This window comes from Eumetopias jubatus, unplaced genomic scaffold (assembly GCF_037043125.1).
Source record: "Eumetopias jubatus isolate StellerSeaLion01/CBP00866 unplaced genomic scaffold, mEumJub1_p1.0 scaffold_8, whole genome shotgun sequence".
Lineage (NCBI taxonomy): Eukaryota > Metazoa > Chordata > Mammalia > Carnivora > Otariidae > Eumetopias > Eumetopias jubatus.
In genome coordinates this window covers 128934487-128959047 of record NW_028274814.1, presented here as the reverse complement: position 1 = coordinate 128959047, position 24561 = coordinate 128934487, and the positions used below count along the sequence as shown (strand labels likewise).

Below are 24561 nucleotides of genomic sequence, written 5' to 3'. Positions count from 1 at the left end.
GTAGAGAGGAAACCTAAGCAGAGTGGCCGTCCTGTTAGACAAAGCTGCTTATGATGAGTGATCAGTGTATGGCGATCCAGGCATTCCTGTGACTGTCTCTGTTGCTGAAGGGTGCAGTGACTGACTCCAAAGTTTGTGCATCCTTAAGTTATTTTGTTTATTGCTCTATTACCTTCTTTAACATTTTCCTTTTTAAGGAACCTCAGTCCTACAAGGCTGTCCTTGCCAGTTTGAAATTTATTAAACCTTTGAGATTTCCCTGGAACAATCTGATTTTAAATGGGTCACTTAGGAGGGAACAGATTGTCTCTCTTACATTGAATCCATCCCCCGGGTGACCCTGTTTAATGGCGATAGATTTTTCTCGTCCCTGAGCTGATGTACCTCGGTTGAGCAGGTTTCTGTTGAATTCCGAATCTGTGAATTTTGTCACTCGGTCCATTAAAATGATCTCCTGAGGGAGCAAAATAGCAGCTTACATTTTCTGTGAATGTCACAGGAAGTTTTACAGGGTCTTATGTAAGTTCCCCAAGAGAGCACTCAGGCTCCTGCTTCCTTCTTGGGGGGGTATGAGGTGGGGCAGCAGGTGGGGCGGTCACCTCCCATAAATGCAGATCGGTCCATCTCTGACACAGGTGGAAACCCAAAGTGCTTATTCACTCCGTGGATGCAGTCACTTCAGGCTCATTTTTCTCCTTACGTTGCTTGTCTTCCCTCCCCAGGAGTCAGCTTTGGTAGACTTAAGACAAGGGAAGGTTCTAAATTAGGAAAGGAATAAGTGGTGTTTTCTTTTCGCATCTCTCACAAATGGGTGACATGAATGAATTACTCACGGGCATGAGTCCTCACTGGGGATAAAAAAACAAAACAAAACAAAACCTGGCTTTACGGTTTCACACATCTTAGTATACCTTTATATTTCAAGAGTGTTTTACTTCAGTGAAAATTGTTTGAGGAGAACACACGTTTATCGAGGCTGGCCCTGTTAATTCCACACCAGGAAGAAAACTAATTGGAACAGAGAGGCAGAAGTTGTCAAGATTTAGATGTTAGTGGGTTTTCAAGTAGTGGCAAGGACAGGAAACAAATCTGCCCAGTTGGATAGAGAGGTGTTCAGAGCAAATGTGGGATCACTCTGGAGTGGGCAGTCATCCACTGACAAGTGTGTGTCCTTTTCCTTCACGTAGTGAAGCGTGCTGGCTAGTGGGTGAACTTTTTGGTGTGAGGTAATGCAGATCACATTGGCTTTTAAAGTAGATATAAGGGCCTTGGAAATGACAGGTCAGGTTTTCCGGTGTCCTCCACTTAAGTCCCAGAGAGCTTCCATCTCTTTGGAGAGATGTGACGGTTTCCTTGGGGCTGTGGGTTCCCGAGCTGAGCTTTAATGTGGATGCAGAATGCAGGAGTGTCTCCATCCTTCAGCCACCTACAGTGGCAGGACACTAGGGGGACTAGTCTTCTATTCTACCACCAAGGAAGAAAACACAAGGACCCATGTTACAAAAGGTTGTGGTTTATCTTTAGGCTCCTGAACTTGACTTTTTGGTACCTGATGTATGCTTGCATGAATGAGTGGATTCCAAATGCTGAACGATGGGCCTGATCACATCTAAAGTGTCATTTCGACAAGTCAGGACTGGTTAACTGCAAAGTTCTGAGTATATGAGAGCTATACATTTCAGGGAGATAGAACCTCCTGCAGACTCCATCCTTTGGGCATTAGACCATGCTAACTTTGTGTTCCCTGAGGATTTGTGGTCAGAACTGCCTTTTGTTTTGTTTTGTTTTGTTTTGGACTGCATGTCACCTGCAGTCTTCATAAAAATCCCATAAAATCATCCATCCTAAATGGAGTCTAGAATCAATTCCGTCAAACTTGGAATTTTTTACCGTCATCCCTTAAAAATTCATACCTTGTATTTTTACACATATAACCTTTGACAGTCTGGTTTGCACTTTTGTCTCAGATGCTCTCTACTCTTTTAACAGCATTAAGTCATTAGCGTCTAGGTTTCTTCCTAGAATTGGAAGATAATTCTATTTTGCTGAAGAACAAAGCCCCATTACCCAGGCTTACCTTATCCATGTGGCCAGGTCTTATCAAAGCTGACTCCAGAGGCAGAAAAGGTGAGAGGCAGAGTCCAAGAAGAGATTACCCTGCTCAGAATACTGGCACCAAAAAAGGCAAATGTCACCAAGATTTGAGACTCACAGTTTTCTAAAAGCCCCAACTCAGCATATGGAATTAGACTCAGTGTTTGGAACCTGTGAACCTATGTGAGTTATTACATTTTCCTGAATTCTGGGGTCTGGTAGACGACATTTGTGATCTTTTATCCATATGTGTAGTGCATATTTAGGTAGTTTGAAGGGAGCTATTGTTGTGGTCTAAGGAAAACGGTCAGCATAAAGCTTTATTTCTGCTATTAAAGCTTTATAGATTGATTCTCATAGGTACAGTATAGCCAAGGAGTGAGAGATTGGAGCAGGAAAATACTATTAAATTTGCCATTGAGCATCAACTGGTGAAAACTGGTCTCAGAAAAGATATATACTGTGGTCCTAAGGCATGAATGAAGTCTTGTGAATTTCAGGGAAGCCAGGTGGCAGAGGGAGAGTAAGAAGCTGAGGCAGAATTCTGGTCTTCCTTAGGGTCTCTGAATAACGGGAAGGCATCTTTGAGCCAGAGTTCTCAGAGAGTAGGGAGCACGCAAGATCGGGGGCCGGGGATCGGGGTAAGTAAGTCCCAGGGGACTGAAAACTCCAGGCACCCAGCCACTGACACCCTTGAGCAATACAGCCAGCTCACAGGATCCGCGGGTGGTGTTGAGGCTTTGCGGCTCTCCTCCAGCGCATTTGACATTGAGGGGTCCTCGGGCACTCCCTTCCTCTCTGACCACGTTGACACTTGGAGGGCAGTAGGCGGCAGCCAGTAAAGTTACAACATAAGCAAATGTATTTTAGAAGACGTTTCTCCTTTTAACTCAAATAATAATTGACCATCTATTATGTGGTAGATGCCATGCTCCGCTTGGAGGCTGCAGAGGTTTCACATTTCGTTCAGGGAAGCAGAAGTCCAGGGAACGAACCATTATCATGAGCTAAGTGCTGTTGTATAGGTTTGTGCAAAGGACGAGTTTGAGTTTGCCAGAGGAGTAGAAAGGAAGGGAGTCCCAGCTAGAAAGAACAGCATGGAAACCTTAAAATATGTACTGTGTATGGAGAACAGTCATTAGTTAATGTGGCTGGAAGGTGTTCTGGGAGAGGGGAAGCCTGGTGTTAGAAGGGAGATAATTTAATAGGGTTCCCAATGCTGGGGACTAGCTTCATGTTCCCTGTATTCAAATGGTGACAAGAATGGTTTCTGGATAAGATCCAAGAGTACCAGTTGATTATCCCACATTGTTCATAAAAACAGGAAAAGGAATTTTCTTTTTTGTCCTTTATCCTTCTACATTTAGCACTTTGCCTGTTCTTTAAAGAAACTGTTAGAATGCAAATAAAGGGTCCCTCATCAACAGTAAGTCCACCCTCTTGTGTACCTGCATTCTATCTGGGGCTTTCATTATGTGATTATGCAGCAGTGGGAGAAATGACAATGTTACTTGACAAATGATACAGTATGGGGGAAAAGTCCTTCTCTCTGAGAACAAATTCCATTGTGTCCGATGGGCTTCTTGGTAGAGTTCTGGCCACCTTTAGCACTAGACCAAGGTTCTGGTATTTGAGTCAATTCAGTTCTGGCCTAAAGTTTCTTTGCTGTTGGAAAAGGAAGAGTTTAATAATGAGGACGAGTGTGTGTGCATGCCTGTGTGCATACGTGTTTGTGTATGTGTGTGTGTGTTGATGGATGAGCAAACTGTATAGTGAAGAAGAAAAGCAACAGTGTAACTGCTGGAGGATGTTAGGGAGAAAGGAAAATCACAGTTGCAGCAGTGAGCCCCAGGGCAAAATATATTTAGTTTTTTTTTCAGATATGGGAGCCAGAGAATGGAGGGAAAAGAAGCCTGTGTGTGTGTTTTGCCTGTATCATCTTTACCTGTGTTGAGTGGGAGGCAGGGTGATTTAAGTAAAATCAGGAGATCTGGGTCTAGTCTTGCATCATCTGTTGCTAACTTGCTGTGTGACATTAGAATACTGCTTGACCTCTCGGCTTCAGGCATCGTCTCTGTACATCAGTTCTGTACCTTGCAGCTAGGAATTTAGGGCCCAGAGAGGGAATGGGTTGGCCTAAGTTAGTGGCAAAGCTCCGACTATTTAAGATTTCTAGCTCTGAAACGGGAAGAGGCCTGACCAGTTTAAAGGTGTACTCTACCTTGAAATATAAAACACCATGGGTAGACAGTGCTGAGGAAAAGAAGCGTGAAGTCTTTGCTGTGTTGCTTGTACATTCTCTCATCTCTCTCTCTCTGATATATTAGGCCATTGACACATAAGCATCTAGACTTGCCTGCTAATTTCTTAAGTAATATGAAAACAACTTGGTTTTGATGTTACCTATTCTTTGAGAACTACTTGAGAATTAAGTATGTTGTGATAAAAAGCAGTGCTGAAAATTTTGATTGTCTCCAGTTGAGCCTTGGGGATTTTGCAAAGTCTGGACTCTACCGTGGAAAGGGGAGCCCTTTCATTTGCCCTGGGGGTGGGGTGGGGTGGAGTGCCATTTACCTTGTAGGCAAGCTCTTGGGTGAGTATGAGGGAGGGATGTTTAGAAGAAAAATGGATGCAGAAAAGCAATCCGTGTAGATGCACAAGTTGGGAAAAATGAAAACCAATTTAATTTTATGTCTCCACATTTGTGTTCTAGAAAGAAGGGTTCTCTCTACTCAGGCATTGATCTCCTGGCTATAGAGGGCAGTGCTTATTGGGAAAAGGAGATTCAAAGTGAGCGCGATGTAAATATGACTTTTTAAAAAATTATTTCGATATTGATGCTAAGTATTGGAGTGCCCTATTTTAGCAGAATTTGGTTTATAAAATATGATTTTAAAGGCAAATACTTTAAGACGAGTAATTGGGGTACAAAAGATTTTTATTTTACAAAAGGGATTCATAAAAGGCTCTTTTTAATAGCTAGTTCCTTTATTGTATTTCAAATTATTTGATTAAGACAATCATGATGGATGCTTTTGGGAGCCTTCTCTGTTACATGAAACGAAGGATTTTTAATACAAACTTCAAATATTTTAACATATAACTCCCCATGTTCACCTGCCGGGAACCTAATATGGAACTGTATTACTGAAAGAAGTCTGGTAGTTATATTAACTTTCATAACCACTAACCAGCAGCTCTTGTTCCCTTACTTACCCAGTTACTTGGGGGCAGATTTACTTGTTTAACTGCTGTTCTTCTTGGAGATACACATCTGTCTGAGTTGATCTCAGAGTCTTGGGGTCTCACTTCTCAGGCTCCCTGCTCAGTGGGGAGTCTGCATCTCCCTCTCCCTCTGCCCCTCCCCACCACTCCTGCATGCGCTCTCTCTCTCTTTCTCAAATAAATAAATAAAATCCTTTAAAAAAATTTTAAAAAATAAATTAGGCAAGAGTTTCTAGGATTCTGAGTTTTCATAATTGCGGAGACATGAATTAATTGGCTTCAGCCTAGGTATACAGGAGAGGTGATAAACGTAGGAGACGTTCAGAATCATGCTAGCCTACTGGCTCTTCCTTTGCTGCAACTGAGGTATCTAGGGCTTTTTTGGTTTTTGTTCCTTTATCTCTTATGAAAGTTTCCAGAAAAGAATTTGTTCTAGGAATGAAATAAAATGTAAGGCGTTTGAGGCTCCAGAGGTAATTTGGGGCAACCTGGAGTTGTAGATAATCACAGCTTGGGGCTGGAATGGAAAGTGCCATATCACCGGTAATTTTAGCCTCTCGTCACATTATGGGGCTGCGCTTTGGAAGGGCAGCAAATGAAGATGGAGATGGAGCCCTGACTACTGGGAGAGGTTTGCTTTTCACATAGTCCTTTTTTGAAGTACCAGGGCCAACTGGGAAGAAGGGGCTTGCTGATCTTTCCACGGAAGAAGCAGTAGAATTTAGGACGATTTACAGCAGAACATAGACATGTGGGCATTTCTTTCTTCGTGGTTTTTTTTTTTTTTTTTTTTTTCATTTAAATCCAGCAGGGAATCATGGGCTCTCCAGTGTGATTGTGTGGTTGGGGATTGCCTTGGATACATCGGTCACCGGTTTATTATTGAGTAAGGTTAACATTTCTGTGGCTCCTGGGAAACACCCCCTCTCCCCTTTTGTTTCCAGAACAGTTGAGTCCATCCTTAGTATGCCAGCCTCCTTGACTGATGTGAGCGCTCATCTGGGAATGGCATTTCCTGGTTGTTGCAGGAGCCAAGGGAGGTTCAGGCAGAGTGAATCAGCAGGGTAGGGCTTTTCCCCTGCCGGCAGGCATGGTGCCCCGTGCTTAGTAGGTCTGCACGAAATAAAGAGTGTGGCCACATGGAACGATTTGTTTGATGAATGAACAAGCGGTTGTGTTCTCAATGCTGCTGAGGGTGGGGGTGGGGGGTGGGGTGTGCCAGGAGAGGGAGGGCACGTGAACGAACACCAGCAGATGTACAGACTCGAGGCCTCTCCAGGAAGATGTTATTTTAAAAATGTGAAGGACATTTCAGGTCAGCAGACTGGACTCTCTTTGGGGTCATTGTTGTGGTTCAAATGCTGATGGCTTTGTAACAAGGCAGGGGGAGTACAGTACCGGCATGCGTGGCCACTTTCCTTTGCTCTCACTTTGTGGGGATTTTGACTTTTCTGGCACCAGACGAATGGGCGTGCCCTAAAGCCTGTCGAGTACTTGCCCGGTGGCCTGGAAAATGCCTGGAAAAGCGTGGATTGTTGCTGATGCTCTTCCCAGTGTTGGGGAGGGTGATTATGGAGTGACCTGGAGGGAGCTGGGGGGTGTGGCTCCCTTTGAGGAGGACGGGGAGGAGGAGGAGGGCTTGGGAAAGCTAGGGAAGGCTGGAGCCCTCTGTCTCCTCTGGGAGACCTCTCCACTGCCATCTTGGTATCTGTTCTTTCTCTGTTTTCATGAGTCACAGCCCCCCCTGGGCTTTTCCATGTTGGAGTTCTTTGCCTTAGGGGCAGAGCTATCCTGTGGAGACACTGCAGGGCTGGAGGCGACCTTGGGTCCTGTTGCACCAACGCCTTCCATTCACAGATGTGGCTACTAAGGCCAGGGAGGTAAAGAGAATGATCCAGAGAGGAGGCGGGACCAGAACCCAGGCTTCCCGACCTCCCCACGCGGCCCGTGGCTCTGCCTTCTCACACCTGTGACTTCTAGGTGTCTGTCTTCAGCCCCTTCCCTTCCCTTGGTCGCTCTACGTCAGCCTGTTCCACACCCAAAAGTGTGTTCCTCAAGCGCCTCCTTCGTGCCAGGCTCTCTCCCGTTGGATCATTTTGTGTCATTTCAGCCTTACGGCACGCCAGGCGGTGGGTGTGCTTACTCTCCCACTTGCCGGGTGTGGAAGCTGAGGCTTGCCCAGGTCACACAGCCAGGAAGTGTGGGACCAGGACTCAGCTCAGTCTGCGGTCTCAGTGCTGACCTTGCCCTGGCTTCCCCACCTGTCTACACTGGCTGTCAGCTTAGCTTCCCCACTATCTATACTCGCCATCTGCCCTAGGACTCTGCAGGTCTTCTCTAGTCCTGGCCTATTGGCTATTGCCTAAAAATGCCCCTTGTTTTCCCACTTGGTTCTGATACTGCTTCTCCCTTTGTTGGATCAGACTCCTCCATCCTCCGTCCTTTCTCTGTCCAGTCACCATCTCTCCTGCCTGCAGGCCCCGGGCACTCCGTATATCCTTGTTGGCATTTCCTTCACTCATTCAGCATCCACTCAGCCACCACTTCTCAGCCAGCATTCACTAAACTCTCACGATGTGCAGGTCTCGTCTTGACATCGGGACCAGAGGTGAGATCACCTGCCATCATTGGTAGCCTTGTCTTGGTAAGGGAGGTAGAGACTAATAAAGGCATGGATGAAGGACAGTGGGTGCAGTATGTTGGGTAGCATTATGCTTGAGGGAGTCAAAGAAGAGAATATTCGATCTGGGTCTTAGTGAATAGGAGATGAAAGAACAGTGTGGGAGGAGGCATCGCCCCCAGGCCCCGAAGACTGTGCTTGTCCTCTAATGCTTGACATTGTTAGTGTCCAGATACTTTTTTTTTTTTTAATATTTTATTTATTTGAGAGAGAGAGAGAGAGAGAGTATGCACAGGTAGGGGGAGTGGCAGGCAGAGGGAGAGGGAGAAGCAGGCTCCCCGCTGAGCAAGAAGCCCAGTGCGGAGCTGGATCCCAGGACCCTGGGATCATGACCTGAGCCGAAGGCAGATGCTTAACCGACTGAGTCACTCAGGTGCCCCAACCAGATGCTTTTCTTATTCCCTCACTTGTGGGTCAGCTCCTTAAGCACTGTGGCTCGGTTAGCCCATCTGAGTACCTATGGGTATGTCTTGCTACACTCCTGGCACTTAGGGAATCCTAAAGTAATCATTCATTAAATTAAATTGAAAGCCTGCTGCCCTCAAGAAACATAGTTGGAGAGATTTAAAGAATGTGTGATAAATTAAACAACAGTGGAAGATTCAAACGAACAGGTTCAGAGCAAGAATAGAAACCATGCTGCAGTGCAGTGAATGGTTAGGGATTATTGAAGCTGGATGGGAAATCAGAGGCAGGAGTTTACTTTAGCTGCTTAAACTCGGTGGAGGTAGGATTTGAGTTGGGTCTTTGGACGCAGGATGGTTAAAATCTGAACAGAAGATTTACAGGGAGGTCAAGGGGCCAGGTTAGGTTGACAGATACGTATTTCTGGATTACAGGGTAAGCCAGCTTGGGTTTCTCTTAGCAAGGAGCCGGAGATGAACTTGGCAAGCTAGGTTGGAGGCTGCGGGCTCTTGGAAGGCAGGGCGACTTCTGATCAGGAGGATGGTGTATTCACAGCTCTGTTTTAGGGGCGCCTGGGTGGCGCATTTGGTTAAGCATCTACCTTCAGCTCAGGTCATGATCCCAGGGTCCTGGGATTGAGCCCTGGGTCGGGCTCCCTGCTCAGCGGGAAGCCCGCTTCTCCCTCTCCCTCTGCCTCCACCCCCGCCGCCCCGCTCATGCTCTCTCTCAATCTCAAATAAATAAATAAAATCTTGAAAAAAAAGTGCTCTGTTTTAGGAAGAGCCTAGTAACAGTATTGGGGTCAGACGAGTGGGGAGAGATGGAAGCTGGGAGGCCATTGAACAGGCTTTTGCCTTAGTTCATGCACAAAGCTGTGAAGACCACTGGGCTAGAACGGGTATGGTGGGGATGGAAACCGAGAGGAGCTTCTGCACTTTTCTCCAGTCCCCATCATCGGTACAGAATTCTGAGATGGTTTTCGTCGGCCACTGGAAAGTGGCCTCATTGGAATAAAGCTTACTCTTGAAAGTAGCAGCAATTGTTGAAATAGCACATTCTCCCTTCGTGTGGCTGGGCGTGGGGATGGGGCTTAGGTGAAAGTGCACTCTCCAGAGCTGCTTTTATTGGGGGGTTTGTTCCAGCGAGCCCAGGGTTATAGAACAACTTTTTTCCTAGCCTTGGATGACACCCAGTAAGGGACGTAATAGAGACAATTCTTTTTCTCATGAGTGGTTCCCAGAGCAGCTGCAGTGGGCCAAGAGCAAGACGGCTGGAGCCTGACATCTGGGCTCCCGATCTACCTTAAAAGTAAAGCTGTGCTGTGCTTCCCGGGACTGGTGGTGTTTCTCTGCCTGAAGATGGCCTTGCTGGGAGACAGCAGTACCCACCTTTCAGAATTGCCGAGGAAGCCATTCTGGATAACACAGGTTTTCAAATAGACTAGCCGGATCCCTTATAGATAAGAGCGCCTTTATTTTTAATCTTTAAAGAACAAGGGCTTTTCTAGAATGTTCTGTGTATTTACACTCACTGGCTCACACTTGGGCCCTGGAAAACTTCCAACTTTCTTATCAGGACACATAAAGCTTGTTATGAATTGGCCTCTGCCTTTTTCTGCAGCCGCATCCCCAGTCCTGACCTCATTGTTTTATTTTGTTTTCTTACTGCTTATTTCCCCCCAAACCTGCCACGCTGTGCACATACCTCTCCTTCTGCATGATAAGCTCTTTCCCTCTGTCTGCCTTAGGCCACTCCTGTTTTTCCTGCACAACCCAGCTCAGGCAGCCCTTCCTGCAAGGTTTTCCCAATACTGGGCGCTGACCTGCATCTGTGCGCCGTGCTGGTCTCTGCTGCATTTTGCATGCCGTTCTCCCAGTGCTCTAGGCTGGCTGCCTTGCCAGAGCGCGTGAGACCTCCAGTAAAGAGTGCGTCTTCGGCCGGGGGGATCCTCAGTGTTTCACTGCACGCCTGGACCAGGCTGTCTGCTCCCTGCACGGTGACAGTGGTGGTTATTTTGGATTTCATTTGCTGTCCAGGCATAATACAAACCCTTTCTTGCTGAACCTTGAGGATTCCAGTGCGCTGCCGGGGCGCGTGGGTTATGTGTGTGTGTGGATTAGCTTCTCAGGGTTTCCCGAGTTGGAAGAGGGCACGCCCCCTTGCCTGTGACCAGCATGGCAACGTGCTGGCGGAGGTGGGGAAGGGACCCTTGTCACCTCTCCAGGCTGAGACCTGCCTTTCCCCAGACCCTCCAGGCTGAATGGTGAAGTTTGGCCAGGGCAGAGCTTGAAGAACCTTTGTCTCCCCACTGCTTCCCTTGTCTTGTCCTTGGATGTCGCTGTGTGGCCACCATCCTTCCCACCCCGCTTCTCCCTGCTGCCTTAACTTTCCATTTCTCTGCTCTCCCCATTTTCTCTGCTCATCAGCCTCCTCTTTCTTACCCCCTTAGGCGTTTTAAACCCTGACAGAGAAGGTCACCTGCGAGTGTTTGATTCTTCCTGGCTACGCTGTTGGTCCCTAGGTGCTGATGGAGTCTTTGACTGTGGTTTCTGTTTACTGGGCTTCACACCAATCAGATGTCCTTTGGAGAACCCTTTGCAGAGTGGTGCTTGTGGTGGATTGAGAGATTATCAGTGATGGGGAAGTCGCTGGGGAGGATGGCTAAGTTTGTATGGAAGCTCAGCCGCGGTTCCTGAAGACGCTTCTTCAGATAACCAGCATGTTTCTGTTGGATGTTTAGGATTGCCTCTAGTATTTGTGAGGTCCGTTTGGGTTTTTATCACACTGCCCTTGTAAGCCAGACATTGGTGCTGCATGAATAGGTTTGCTCAGCGAATCACGGAAGAGTGATAGATGAACCCCAGGCTTATCAGAGGGTATGTGTGATCCGGGCGCCACAGCACTTTATAAACTTGCACTTGGCACGACGCTGGTTTCATGGTTCATGAAGCCCTGCTGCTTTTCCGGTGGTAGTCTGACTTAATACACACCAAGGGATGCTTTCTCTGGCTCTTGCTTATTGACATTTCCCTTTTTCTTCTGCTTGGATTTATCCGTAACTCCTATTGAAACAGCATTTTTGAGCTCATTAAATCTGTTAATGTGTGTGTAATGCTTAGGACAGAGCCATACACAGAAAGCACTTGGTAAGTAGTAGCGATTGTAATTGTGCTATTATTTAGAGCTTCCCCCCTCTTCCTCCCCTCTCCCTCCCTACATGCTCTTCGCCCCTGACTTTCAGTGGTTGTGCTTGGCAAAATGAGGAGACAGATGGCTCCCGGGGGGGCAGAGGAGGGGGCCACAGGTTTTATCTTTCCAGGCCTGTCCAGAGCTCTCAGAAAGCTTGCAGAGACCCTGAACATAACAGCAAACCTTAACCCACTCATCACTTGAGGCCATTTTCCTGGAACTTTCTGTCCACCTTGCTCCTTTCTCTCATTGGAAATTTGCCCTCTGCCTGGGAAAGGAGATGAGAGCCCTGCCAGTGGGACAGGAGAGGACTCTTCCTTAGCAAGTTGTACTTCACAGTATTTAAAATAACAGTAACAGTAATAATGGGGATAACAATTGTAGCAACCATCCCTTGAGTGCCTCTTAAGTGCTTAGGATATATGCTTTACATGCACAATGGCTTTTAATCCTACTAAGCTGTGCAGTTCATTTGATCCATGGGGGAAACTGAGGTGCAGAGATGGGGTTTTTGCCCAAGTGTAAAGCCAGAGACGGGACCCCAGTTCTGTCTGTAGAACATTTCCTCTTAACCTCTGTCCCGTAATCCACTGGCCCAGGTGTCTTGACACTGGGATGTACATACCCCTGGGGATACATGAATGAAGCCTTTCCATGGAGGATGCAGGTGTGGATGGTTTTAAGGGATCAATTTTCAGATTTTCAGCCTCACATATGGATCCTCCCCTGAAATTGACTGGACTAAGGCCACCCCTCCCAGGTCCATGGATCATCCTTCCATTTTCCCAGTCATCCCTCCCACCCCCACTGCCCTGTTTATAAAGGCGCATCTCTTATCCAACACCAGTCTCCATCTGGTACACTGCTCTTGTGTATCAAACCCTTCAAAGGGGCCCCAAACAGAGGAACCATTTGAAATGGGTGGGTGGGAACCTTCTGCTAATTAGTGCAGGCACCGCCTCCAGGTGCTCCCTTGCAGGCTCTCTCACACTGTTTACACTTGGGGTTAGAAACAGGACGTCTGGGCCCCTTTCTCGTGCTAAGGAATGACATAAATTTTTCAGATCTCAAAAACATAACTTGCTCTTGAATTTTTAAAATGAATGATGGGTCTCAGATGGTTAGGTTCTGTTTAAAAATGTGATGTGAAAGTTTTATTTTAAAGTGTTACTGTTTATAATATGCTGGGAATTCTGTCCTTAGAAATGAGTTTATGATGAAAAACTTCAGATGTCAGCCTAAGAATAGGCAAGGTGGTGCAAGTTTTTCAAATTTCAGAATTCAAAACAAGCTGGATCATTGTACTGTACTTCCCCCTAAGATACTGAAGTTTGGAGTGGACAGTCCCTCAGTTGGTTTCTGCCATGGACCCTTAGGCACCTAAATATATATGTTTTTCCCCTTAGAACGTCAGGGACATCCTAAAGCTCCTAAAGCTCATACACTGCACGCCTGATTAAGCACCCTTGAAATTATATGGGTTTTAGTCAAATGTAAACATACTTCAAATTTTGATGAAACTTTTATATATGAAGTGAGATATATAATCATGTATACCAGAGTGCCTCTTTGGCTCGTGAGGACTGTTTGAGACATAAATGGTAGAAACCCCTACCAACTGATGTTGGAAAAAGAAAAGGACTTTACCTGCTCAAGTAACTGAAAATAGAGGGAAGCATCAGGCTGTCCTGGATCTGCTCCTCAAGAAGTCATTGCCCTGTCTGCTGGCTCTGCTCGCTTGTGTGTTGGCTTCATTCTCAAGCGGTGTCCCCATGGGAAGGCAGGATGGTCCTCAGCTGTACGTCCTACCCACTGCCCCACTGCAGCTGAGGGAGAGTATCTTTTCCCCAGGAGATGTGGTGGAAGTCTTGGTCATAATCTGGTTAGAAGGGTTGAGACCACCGCCCTGGAGAGGGTGGAGGGGAGAAGCAATCAGTCCTCTTTGAATTGCTTGGAGAGTGGGGAGGGAGTGGTTCCCAAGAGAAGCTGGGCTAGCAGAAACCGCCAAATGCTCAGTGGGAAGATTAGCCCAAAGATCTTAAAAGCCCTGTCAAGCCGACCACCAGTCTCTTCTCTAAAACCCTTTTATTCTCCTGGGTCTGCTTCCCTTACACGCCCTACCGGCCAATACTTGCACTGTTACGATACCCATCTGCCCAGTGACACAGGGACATTAGTGGTACCTTCTGTTCCCTGCTTCGGTAATTTCAAGACTTTTAAGGAAATGGCCAAAAAAAACCCCTGATGTAGTGTATTTTGTGATTTTTTTTTCTTTTTTTAAAGACCATTAGTTATGTGATTAAAGAAAAGAAATTAAGAAATGTAGAATTTCATGTGCATCATTTTGCTTGGACTGTTGTAACAAAGGACCACAGATGGGGGTGGGGGTGGGGTGGGGTGGGGGGCAGTTACACAACACATTTATTGCCCTGCAGGTCTAGAGGCTGAAAGTCCAAGATCAGGGTCTCAGCAGGGTTGTATCTTTGGAGGCTTCTCTGCTTGGCTTGTCGATGGCCATTGTTTCTCTGTGTCTTCACATGGTCCCTCTATGTTTGTCTTGTCCCAATCTCTTTTTAGGACACAAATCATACCGGATTAGGGCCCCTGCCCACCCTAATGACCTCATTGAACCTTATCACCTCTTTAACCTGTCTCCAAATACAGCCAATCTCGGGGGTATCAGAGGTTAAGACTTCCACCTATGAATTTGGTGGGTGGGGCGGGGGGCGGACAGAATTCAGCCCATAACACCATCAATTGTTTCAACTTTGTTTTGAAAAATAATGTTAATGTATACACCTTGTTGAAAATGCAAATTAGTAACAGATTCACATATGCACATGCAGACCCACCATTACAGGGGATAAGTTGGACTCCGTTTGTTATTTGGGTATACTTTTCCCATTAGGAGAAGCCGAGGGACGGCGGTGTACGGATGAGAACTGGTTGTGGGTTTGCCAACAATGCTTGGGATCGGCTGGTGGGATCTGGACCTTTCGCCTCCTTCCCTGTAGCTGCCACTGTGGCTCTGGTTCCAGTAACAAATACCCCCAAATCCCCTGAGGGTGGACTTTGGTTGTGAAACAAGTTTTAGGACTTTTTAGAGAGTGGGGGTGGAGGCTGCCCCGAGGCAGGATTCTCCCATTCGCCCAACAGCTGGTGGCCAAAGCCAGTTTCCTGTACTCTTTCCCTTGGAGCAGGTGGATTATTTGACTTGGAGCTTTGCTGGTGCCCGGCCTGGTGGGGGTAAGAGAGAATCTCCTCATCCTCTGTTTTGTGTCTTAGGGAACCAAGTCTGCAAGTGAGGGGGCCTTTATGAGTCAACTTGACCCAAGTCCCTCAAGGGCAGTTGTTGTTTCAGAAACTACTTTCTGTTCACACGCAGGGCTCGTCTTTAAACCCCACAGATGACAAGCCTGCCTGTGATTCTCCTTGCTGAGCGGTGGGCACCGCTCTCACTCGCACTAATTATTGTTTTAATGTGGCTCGGGTGTTCGTTGTCTGGTCTGCTGATGTTTGCAGTGGAACATTGCAGCTGAAAGATGGGGGCGGGGGGGGAGTGGGCAGCCGCTTGTCAGATTGTCATCTCCTCATCTCAAAAACCCTCCAGATGCCTCGCCCAAATGTTGCTTACCTCCAATCCAAGAGACTTCCCTCTGCTGCAGGACGCGGTTGAAGCAGATTCTGTGCGCCCCCTGGGAGGCGGGCGAAGTTTTGGAAAATTCCATCCACGTCGTAGCGCCCCTTCATGTGCCAGGGTGTGCATTGCGGTCACAGATTTAGAGGTTGCCTTTATTGCAAGGCGGTCACAGTCCCTGAGAGACTAGGACCCAGGAGGTAGAAGTTTTGACAGAACACGGTTTCTTTTTTTTTTTTTTAAGATTTTATTTATTTATTTATTCATGAGAGACAGAGGGAGAGAGAGAGAGAGAGAAGCAGAGGGAGAAGCAGGCTCCCAAGGAGCAGGGAGCCCGATGCGGGACTCGATCCCAGGACCCTGGGATCCTGACCCGAGCCGAAGGCAGATGCTTAACCATCTGAGCCACCCAGGCGCCCCTAGAGCACGGTTTCTTGTTATTTGCTGCTCTCGCCAGCTCAGCTTGGGTGAGGGGCTTACCGCCTCTGTATGGGCTTCCTGTGGCCGCTGTGACTGAGGACCAGCATCTGGGTCACCCGAGACAGCAGGAGTGTGTCGTTGCACAGTTCTGGAGGCTTGAAGTCCAGAGTCAAGCCACCTGTGGGTGTCAGCAGGGCCGTGCTCGCTCTGCTGACTCTAGGGGAGAGTCCTTCCTCGCCTCTTCCAGCTGCCGGGGTTTGCCTGGATCCTTGGCCGTCCTTGGCTGTTGCCACTCTGGTCACACGGCTGCCCGCTCCCCACGTGTCAACACATCGTCTGCCCTCTGTGCACAGCTTGGTGTCCAAATTTCCCCTGTTTTGTGAGGCCATCGGTCATATTTGATTAGGGCTCACCCTAAGGACCTCATTTTAACTGGAATCTTCTCTAAAGACCCTGTTTCCAAATACAGTCACATCCTGAGGTCCTGGGGCTTAGGACTTCAACGTCTCTTTTTGGGAGGACACAGCTCAGCCCATAGCTCCCCGAGCTTTATTCTTCCTCCTCACAAGGTCCATTATCTGTTCCCACCTCCCGCGTAAGGATCGAACACAATCACTCAGAGTCAGAGAACCCTCTAGAAACTATCTCCCCGGAGTGAGGATGGCAGAATGCCCTATTGGATGTTAGATGTGTTTTATTCCTAGTTTCTGGTACCTGGTGAGCATTTGCATCTGGCACATGACATGTTTGGTGTGATTTTTCCATTAAAAGTCTGCTGGGGAGTGTGAATGTTTGACCTGAGCTGTGCGATCGCCAGAAAGTCGGAGCAGGTTGGCAGCGGACTTGCAAGGGGGAGTGCTGCCCCGGGGGTCCGGAGACTGCTGTCGCCTGTCTTCGTCCTGACCTGACTCACTGCTGCCCTGCGATCTACAGTGTGGACATACATCCCCCGAGACATCCGTCCCAACTCTTGCATCTTTCCTGGCGTGCATGGGAGTCCGTGGTAGCTCTGTTGGTTTGTTTTCATGACTTGTATTTTGATATTCAACTCTTGTTCACTGGGGCAGAGGCCAAGAATGTTTTCAGAGCCTGTTTCTTTTTTGCTTTGTCTTAGTAACTTGCAGTGGTAAGAAAAAAAAAAGCTACAAAACAAACGGAAAACCTTCGAAACCCTCACCCCCAGACCTTGAAAGGTTTTGGAGTCTTTAACTCCCTTTTATGCACAGCTTGGTATAGGTTGCTGTCTGAATACCTGTGCATCCAGATTATTTTCTTGAAGGTGCTCAGGCTGTGCTGAGATCTCACTTCTCTGTTAAGGAGATCTTGACATCCTTCCCATCAACTGGCTCAGTGTTTCCAGGGACTGTGGGTCGTCGAAGTGGCTTTGCTGTGTTTCCTCCCTTCCCTCCCTCATTCAGAGAGCACGCGTCATCTGCCGTCTGCCAGGCGCTGTGCTGGGCGCTGGGGTGAGGAGACCCTGCTTGCATGGAGCTCTCCTTCCTTACGGCCTGTGGTTCATTGTGGTTCATGGCGCCTGGGCCACACACACTCCCTGCCCTCTGTCCTGTTCATGCGCAAAGCTATTTCCTTTGACATTTGCCACCTGTATTCGAGGCTAAAAGCTCCCATATATCTAACTCCACTTGATATTTATTGGGTTGTTACACCAAATTTTGCAAAGCCAGAGGCATCGCTTGGTTAGAAGGAATCCCCTTTCTCACTCCCAAGAGGCTGCTCAGCGGGCTTTGATGATCCGTAAAACCCAGCTCCGTTTCTAACATGAGAGAGCCTGTAACTTTTTGCCTTTTCTGAATTTGAGTCCTTTATAGAGTATTTTGAGAGTTGGGCCCCGTCGGGCAGGTTTTACGTCCATGCCTCTCGGATGGGCACCGAAGTCCTGGGATCAGTTTTGTTACCTGGCTGTCTGTTGTGGTGCCACCCCTTACATTGCAAGAAGTGTTCTTCTCATGGCGAGATTTAGATGTGGTCATTGAAGCGGGAATGCCGGAAAGGACTGTTGGTGTCCCCACGCTGTGTGCAGGTGTCAGCAGCCATCTTGCAGAAGAGTGGAGAGCCATTTGTTGCCTCGTTCCCTTCTAATGGGGAAGAGTGTAAATGGGTCCTGCTGTGGGGAGCTGACCCAGCCGGTTTGATCCTTCCGGACCTCCCATTCCACTTCCTGCTGGATAAAATTGGGAGAGGACTTGTTTACAGGTTCTACAATGAGCTGTCCTGGAAAATAACTTCTCAGGGAGTAAGGGGCCGGGAGGAAGGTTTCTATGTGGATGGGAGAAGGACCGGGTAGGAGGTGTCTCTGAAAGTTGCACAGTGGGTTGGTTTTGTCTTAAGATGACTCTTGTACCCTCCTTCTGCATCTTATAGAGATGCAGACTCTTGTGGGGCTCCAAAGAGACGTGTGGACCAACTGGTTTATCTGGCAGATGGGGACACTTCTGCCCGGGAGGTCCAGGGGACCTGTCCAAGGTCACGCCAACTTAATGTGAAACCTGGGTCCCCTGACTTCCAGCCTCTGGCTGCCTCCCCCCCAGCCCAGGCTACCTTCCTTCCACATGATTTGGTGGCTCTTTAAACATGACCGAGGCTGTTACCAGGCAGGTGTTCCCCTCCCCCCAAGAAGTGGCCTGGCCCTCCTGGTAACGGTTGGGTACCTTTTGGGTTGCTCCAGCCGTGGCCGCATTGATGCTGGAAGCAATAGCAGGGCTGGGGCTTGTGTTTTAAGCGGGGTCTCATTGCTACGATTATTGAATGCATCTTTTAAAGATGAATATAAAACAGCTACCCTCCCAAGCAAATCATAAAACAAATTATGCCCTTGCCACCCAGAACTACAGAGAAATAGCAGGCTCTTCATGGCACAGAGAGTAATGGCTGCAATATTAAAACAATGATGCGAAAACCAGGATCCGCTAGCTGGAAGGCAGGGAGGAGAGCAGTCCCTTCATCCCCAGGGATAATGGTCTCCAGGACAGGTCCCTGTGATTTATTGTGCTTAATGTGCTTGTTTTTATTTGTCCCCTTCAACACAGAGCTTTGTCACTGAAGAGATTTGATAATGGCCTGTTTGCAGTCACTTAGACTCCGTAATAAAGCGCCACATTTTTGGCTGTCTGGAGATCCCCTGCTTCATTGGCATTCCCCCTCCGCTTTCACCTTCACTGGCTGAGATGGGGTGGAGTGAGCACCTTCTTTGCCTCCCTGGTGTATTCTGGTCAGGCCCAACCCCTGCCCCAGAGCCAGGCTCACTTGGTGGCGGAGCGGACCCAGCCTGCCTCCCTTCTCTTCTCCTGCTATGCTCGGGCAGCAGGAAGGAACCCCTTAGTTTGCCCATAATAATAGATCCCGGGGACTTGGTTTTCATGAACCCTCTACAAGAGTTTACTGCTCACAGCTTTTGGGGTAAGCCAAAAAATAAAAGCAGAGAAGTGGCTGTGGGAGGTTTTCCAAAAGAACAGGCTTGACTTAAAGGCCGCAGGTGTTCTGATTGAGGTGGTCAGATGCTTTGCAGAGAAGGTGTGTCTCGTTCATTTGTTGTGAGCGAGTCAACCTGAGGTTTCATTTCAGCTTCCTCCTGGCGCCTGGGGGAAGGGAGCTCCTCAGAGGACTGGCCTCCTTCAGGCAAAACTGCCCCTGACCTGCTAAGGTGTGGACAGAGAATTCCCGAAGCAAAAGATAGAGGGAAATGCCTAGAAAAGAGACTCCCAAGTCTTTTCTAATCCCGAGTTTCCTGTCTCTGAGCACCTTTCCTGGTGTTCTGTCATCTGTCATTGGGTCTGGTCAGTGGGGAAGGCGCTCTGCTGTGGCCTCGAGGGCAGTGTTGGGAGAGACTGTCTTTCACTGTGAGCTTTTCTGAATACCGGGAGAGAACAAGTATCTAATTACAGGAAGCTCAGACAGCAAAAAAACTTCTTTAAAATGCAGAACGATCAGCAAAAGTCAGGAGCACATAAAGGATGGGTATGGGGGGGTGGTCAGCATCCTGGGCACCTGTAAGTGGGGTGCCCCCCTGTAGGTGGGGTGCTGCAAACACCGTTTTGTTTGCACATTCTAGCAGGGTGACGGCCTCATTGAGGGTGAGGTGGTGCTGACACTGTTAGGTTGCTCTCGGGTCTTTATGATTCCACTGACATGAGGTACCCAGAGGAGTCAAATTCATAGAGACAGAAAGCATGGTGGTTGCTGGGGCCTGGGGAGAGAGGAGAATGGGTGGTTAGCCCTTGATGGTTGCTGAGTTTCAGTTTGGGAAGATGAAAAAGCTCTAGAGATGGATGGTGGTGACGGTTGCACAACAACGGGAATGCATTTAATTTCACTGAATTATACACTTAAAAATGGTCGCAGTGGCAAATTTTGTTAGGTGTATTTTACCACAGGGGAAAGAATAGTGGTTCTCTGTGCCCCCACCTGCTGATGTTCATGCTCTTGTGTAATCCCTTGCACATGGCACGAGTGGGACTTGGATCTTGCAGTAGGACACAGCAGGGGTGATGGGATGCTGCTTCTGTGACTCTGTTCGCTGGCTGACTTGCTGTAGAAGCTCTCCTTGTTGGCTTGATGAAGTCGACATGCTGGGGAAACCCACGTGGCCAGGAGCTGTGGTGACCCCCCAGCCTGCAACCAGCAAGGAGGCTAGCCCCATTGTCCTACAGTACAAGGACTCGAGCGAGCCTGTAGGTCACTCCTCCCCCAGAGCCTGCACAGGAGGACACCCCCTGGACACCTTGATTGCAACCTTGCATGTCTCTAAGCAGAGGACACAGCTAAGCCGTGGCCAGACTCCTGAGCTGCAGAAACCGTGAGATAATGAATGTGTGCTGGTTTCAAGCCACCAACTTGGTGGTGATTTGTTACACAGCAATAGACAACTAATACAGAGCCTCACAGGAGACTTGGTCTGGATTTATTCCATCTACCCTGGTCCCTTCAGACCTCCATCTTCCCTTCTTGTCCACTGGGAGTGTGCAGATCTCTCTATTTTCTGTTTATGTTCACTTACATTCATTGTTAGAGCCACTTCTCCCTTCTGGTTCCTTCCGACTCGCCTTTGGTTTTGTGGTTTGAGGGGATGGGACACATCCCCTGTTGTCGGGAAGAAGAGTAGTTTTCCGTGCAATGAGGGACTTCGCCAGAGACTCGGTACCAGCTCCACTTACCTGGGCAGGTGAGTGCTTCTCTCCATCCCTCACCTGCTTGCGCATTGGCCAGTAGCTTAACCTGATCTCTTGCCTCTCAGTTACAGTGCTCACTCTACAAATGCAGGCAATCACATTTTCTGTGGTGGCTCTGATTTCAAAGATTTTGCCCCATTTGTTGTCCCCGTAAACCATGAAACTGTCCCAGATGCTCTGTTTGGTATCTAAACTCTTTTTGGACTGGCTCCCTTGCAGTGAATCAATAAGAGCTGTTGCCATTTTTTGAGCACCTGCTGTATGTCAGACCCGTGATTAATGATTCCCCTTGTGTCTTCCCATCAGCCCCGGTGAGGTGGATATCATGAAGCCCGATTTACACAGGAGCATGCTGAGATGCACTGGGGTTTATTTTCCTGTCCAAGGTCACACAGAGAGCGTGTATGTCCAAACCAGGATTAGAACTCCGAAACTGTCCTCTAACTTGTCTGGGCTCACTGCCTCGGAAGAGGATGGGGGTATTCCTGCCAGGTCCTGTGTCCCAGTTTTGCTTGGAAAATAGGGTTGCTGCACACAGGCCACCTGGAGGTTTCTGATAATTTCTTCCTGGTGGACCCCAGCGGGACAATGTGGGGTAGAGGGCACAGCTGAACCCTCAAGCTGAAATAGGGAGGGAGACCAGGTGGTCAGGAAGGGAGGTTCCAGTTGGGCTTGGCAGCCCTGGTGGGCAGAATGAAGGGTCCAAAGTGGTTCTCAGCCTTGGCTGTATGTTGGAATCATCTGGAGAGCTCTAACATCTACTGATGTCTGGGTCCCACCTCCAGAAATTTTGATTCATCTGGTTTGGGGTGCAGCTTCGGTACGGAGGATCCAAAACTCCCCAGGAGATTAGCACATGCAGCTGAGATTCAGCACTGCAAGGAGGCCCTCCACGTGGCAGGAGCTTGGGCAGGGAGTCGAGTGGACAGAGGCCAAGGGTAGGGGCATGGTCCCAAACACCACCACACCCCCCCTCCCATTTAGAGGCAGACTCTGTGTTTATAGCCTTGGTCTTATAGAGTCCAGCCCACAGGACTGGCTTCCAGGAGCCCAGTTCGGGGACCCAGTGAGGCAAGGTCATAGTTTGCTATGGATTTGGTGGAGTCCTTCCATCTTTAGCGCCATCATCTCATCCCTATTCAGCACACAGTGAAGGGGAGAGAGGGGTGGGGATCCACACCCCAAAGGCCTTACTAAGTCAGCTGCTCATGTCTGCATGGACTGCTTTTTGTTATTGTCTGGAGTTAGTGGTTAAATCTGGGGTGTGCCATTTCCCACGTAGCTGGAGTGCCTCTTGATGAGTGATGGTAGATTGCAGTCATCTCCTGGGTAGGACCCGAGGTTGGATCCGCTGGACTGAATGGCATGATGACTTACCCGTCATGGGTGCTGTGTACAGCCTAAGCTGGTGATTGGTTCAAAAAGCTTTTGAGAGTTGAAGCACAGAGAGCCTGAGGTCACTTGGGGAAGGGACACGCTTAGTGATTTTTTGCCCTGTTTAATTTGTAACTCTGTGTTAACTCCACCCACCGCCTTCTGCACCCTGCTCTGTTTTTTTCCATATGTAGTGTCTACTGTTTGTTAATTCACTGTGTGATTTGCTTGAATGTAAGCTGATGGCGGCAGGTATGTCTGTCCCCTAACATCTTGCACACGGAAGGCTCTCGAAAATATTTGCTGCATGAAGGAACAAGTGGTGGCTTGTAGCTGGTATCCTTGGGACCCGGAGCGGGAAACGGACTCCTCTAAGACTTTTTCCCTTGGTTGAGCTCTGGGAGGAGCTGCAGGCTTTCCTAGGTCAGGAGGAATGGAGAGCTATGGGTTAATTTTCTTTTACCTGTCCTCTTAGAGCGGATGTCTTCTTTCTTAATTAAAATGTATTTTTTTTTTTTTTTTTAGCAGTTACCTTGTAATGGAAAATGACAATTCTGCAGGCTTTAGTCTTTTATGTCTTCCAAACTGAGCCCTTTCCCCTGCTGTGGCTTCAATAATGTATCATTTCATAAGTTCACGGACTTTAATGTGCTTCTGCTGAGCCTCTAGTCTCAGGTAGGTGGTTAAATGAAAATTAACCATCGTGGGTTTGGTTCAAAGTCACCTCTTCACCTTCTCCTTTTGTATCCTCTCCCTCACCTCATGTATGCAAAACAACGTCACGTTTTTCTTCTTTTAGTGAGAGGGCGTGATGTGTGTGTGCATGCGGGCTCCCGTGTGTGAATGGATATATTGATTTATTTCATAATCTGAGATCCATGAAAAACATAACAATGTGTACAGACAAGGTTTTGAAATTTTGCCTCTCCAGCTAAAGTACAGTGGAGTCTAGGGACTGGACTGGACTGGAGAAAACTAGTTAATGAGAGTGTTGCTGTCGTACCAGATTTAGGACTCAAACTGGCTGCTGGTGAATTGTCATGTGTCTTGACAAGTCTCTGAAAGCCACTCCATTTTCATTCATTCATTCATTCACTCATTCATTCATTCATTCAGTGCCTGAGGATTATTTTTTCATGTCGGAAGGCTCCTGGGTGGTGGATGTGATATGCCCTGTGCATTAATGGTCTCGATTCTTCATACCTTTCTGAATTCTTGGAATTCATACCTAAAGTTTGTGGTATATTTCTGCCACTTTTGAGTTTGGACTCAACCGGGTGACTTGCTCTGACCTGAAGGATGAGGCAGAGGTGACGGTGTGCTAGCTCTGACCCTAGACTTTAGATGACCTTATGTTTTCTGCTTTTCTTTCCCACTCTGTGCCTTTGCCACAAGAGCAGCATGCCCTGGTAGCCTGCTCTTCTGAGGAGGCGCAGGATGAGAGACACTTGGAGCAGAGCCTGCAGTGAGAAGCTAAGCCCACCTTAGATCTGCTGAGTCCCAGCTGACCTGCAGATGCTTGAGTGAAGATAAGTGATGGTTGCCTCCAGACACTGCTTTCTGGGAGGGTTTGTTACACAGCCTTATGATGTGACAGGTGGCCCAATAGAAGGATATTAATATCACTCAGATATGGATCCTCAGGTCTTGGAGCTTGGGGACGGTGGTGGTGGGGCCGGGACAAGATCATTAGCTCCCATAGGGCAGAGAAGGTGCTTCAGTGGCCTAAGAAAAGACTCAGTAAAGGTAGTTCAAGGAAGGAGAGTGTGCTGGGCGAATGATCAGGGAAGGCCTCAAGGAAGGAGTGGCCTTTTGAGAAGGTGTTCTTTGACTATGTTATCAGAGTTCAGAATCGAGGACCATTGACTGCGTTTCTGAGTTTAGAATATGTGATGTTTCAAAATTGATTTCTCATCAAAGCTAATAGCATTGATGCCAACTTCCCATTAAATATCTTATGACTTCGCTTTCACTGGACCAAAGAAGACTCCTTGTTTATTATGTTACGTTAATCACCATACATTACATCATTAGTTTTTGATGTAGTGTTCCATGATTCATTGTTTGCATATATCACCCAATGCTCCATTCAATACGTGCCCTCTTTAATACCCATCACCAGGCTAACCCATCCCCCTACCCCCCCTCCCCTCCAGAAGCCTTAGTTCGTTTCTCAGAGTCCATAGCCTCTCGTGGTTCATCTCCCCCTCCCAATTTCCCCCCTTCATTTTCCCCTTCCTACTATCTTTTTTTTTAACATACAATGTATTATTTGTTTCAGAGCTACAGATCTATGATTCAACAGTCTTACACAGTTCACAGCGCTCACCATAGCACATACCTTCCCCGAT

General features: G+C 47.9%; 1 protein-coding gene across 1 annotated transcript in view; it reads left to right on the top strand.

The window, feature by feature from the left end:
* The window catches only part of LOC148163811 (xylosyl- and glucuronyltransferase LARGE1-like), a 304191-nt gene that overhangs the window by 559 nt on the left and 279071 nt on the right, over positions 1–24561 (top strand). The window lies entirely within an intron of this gene.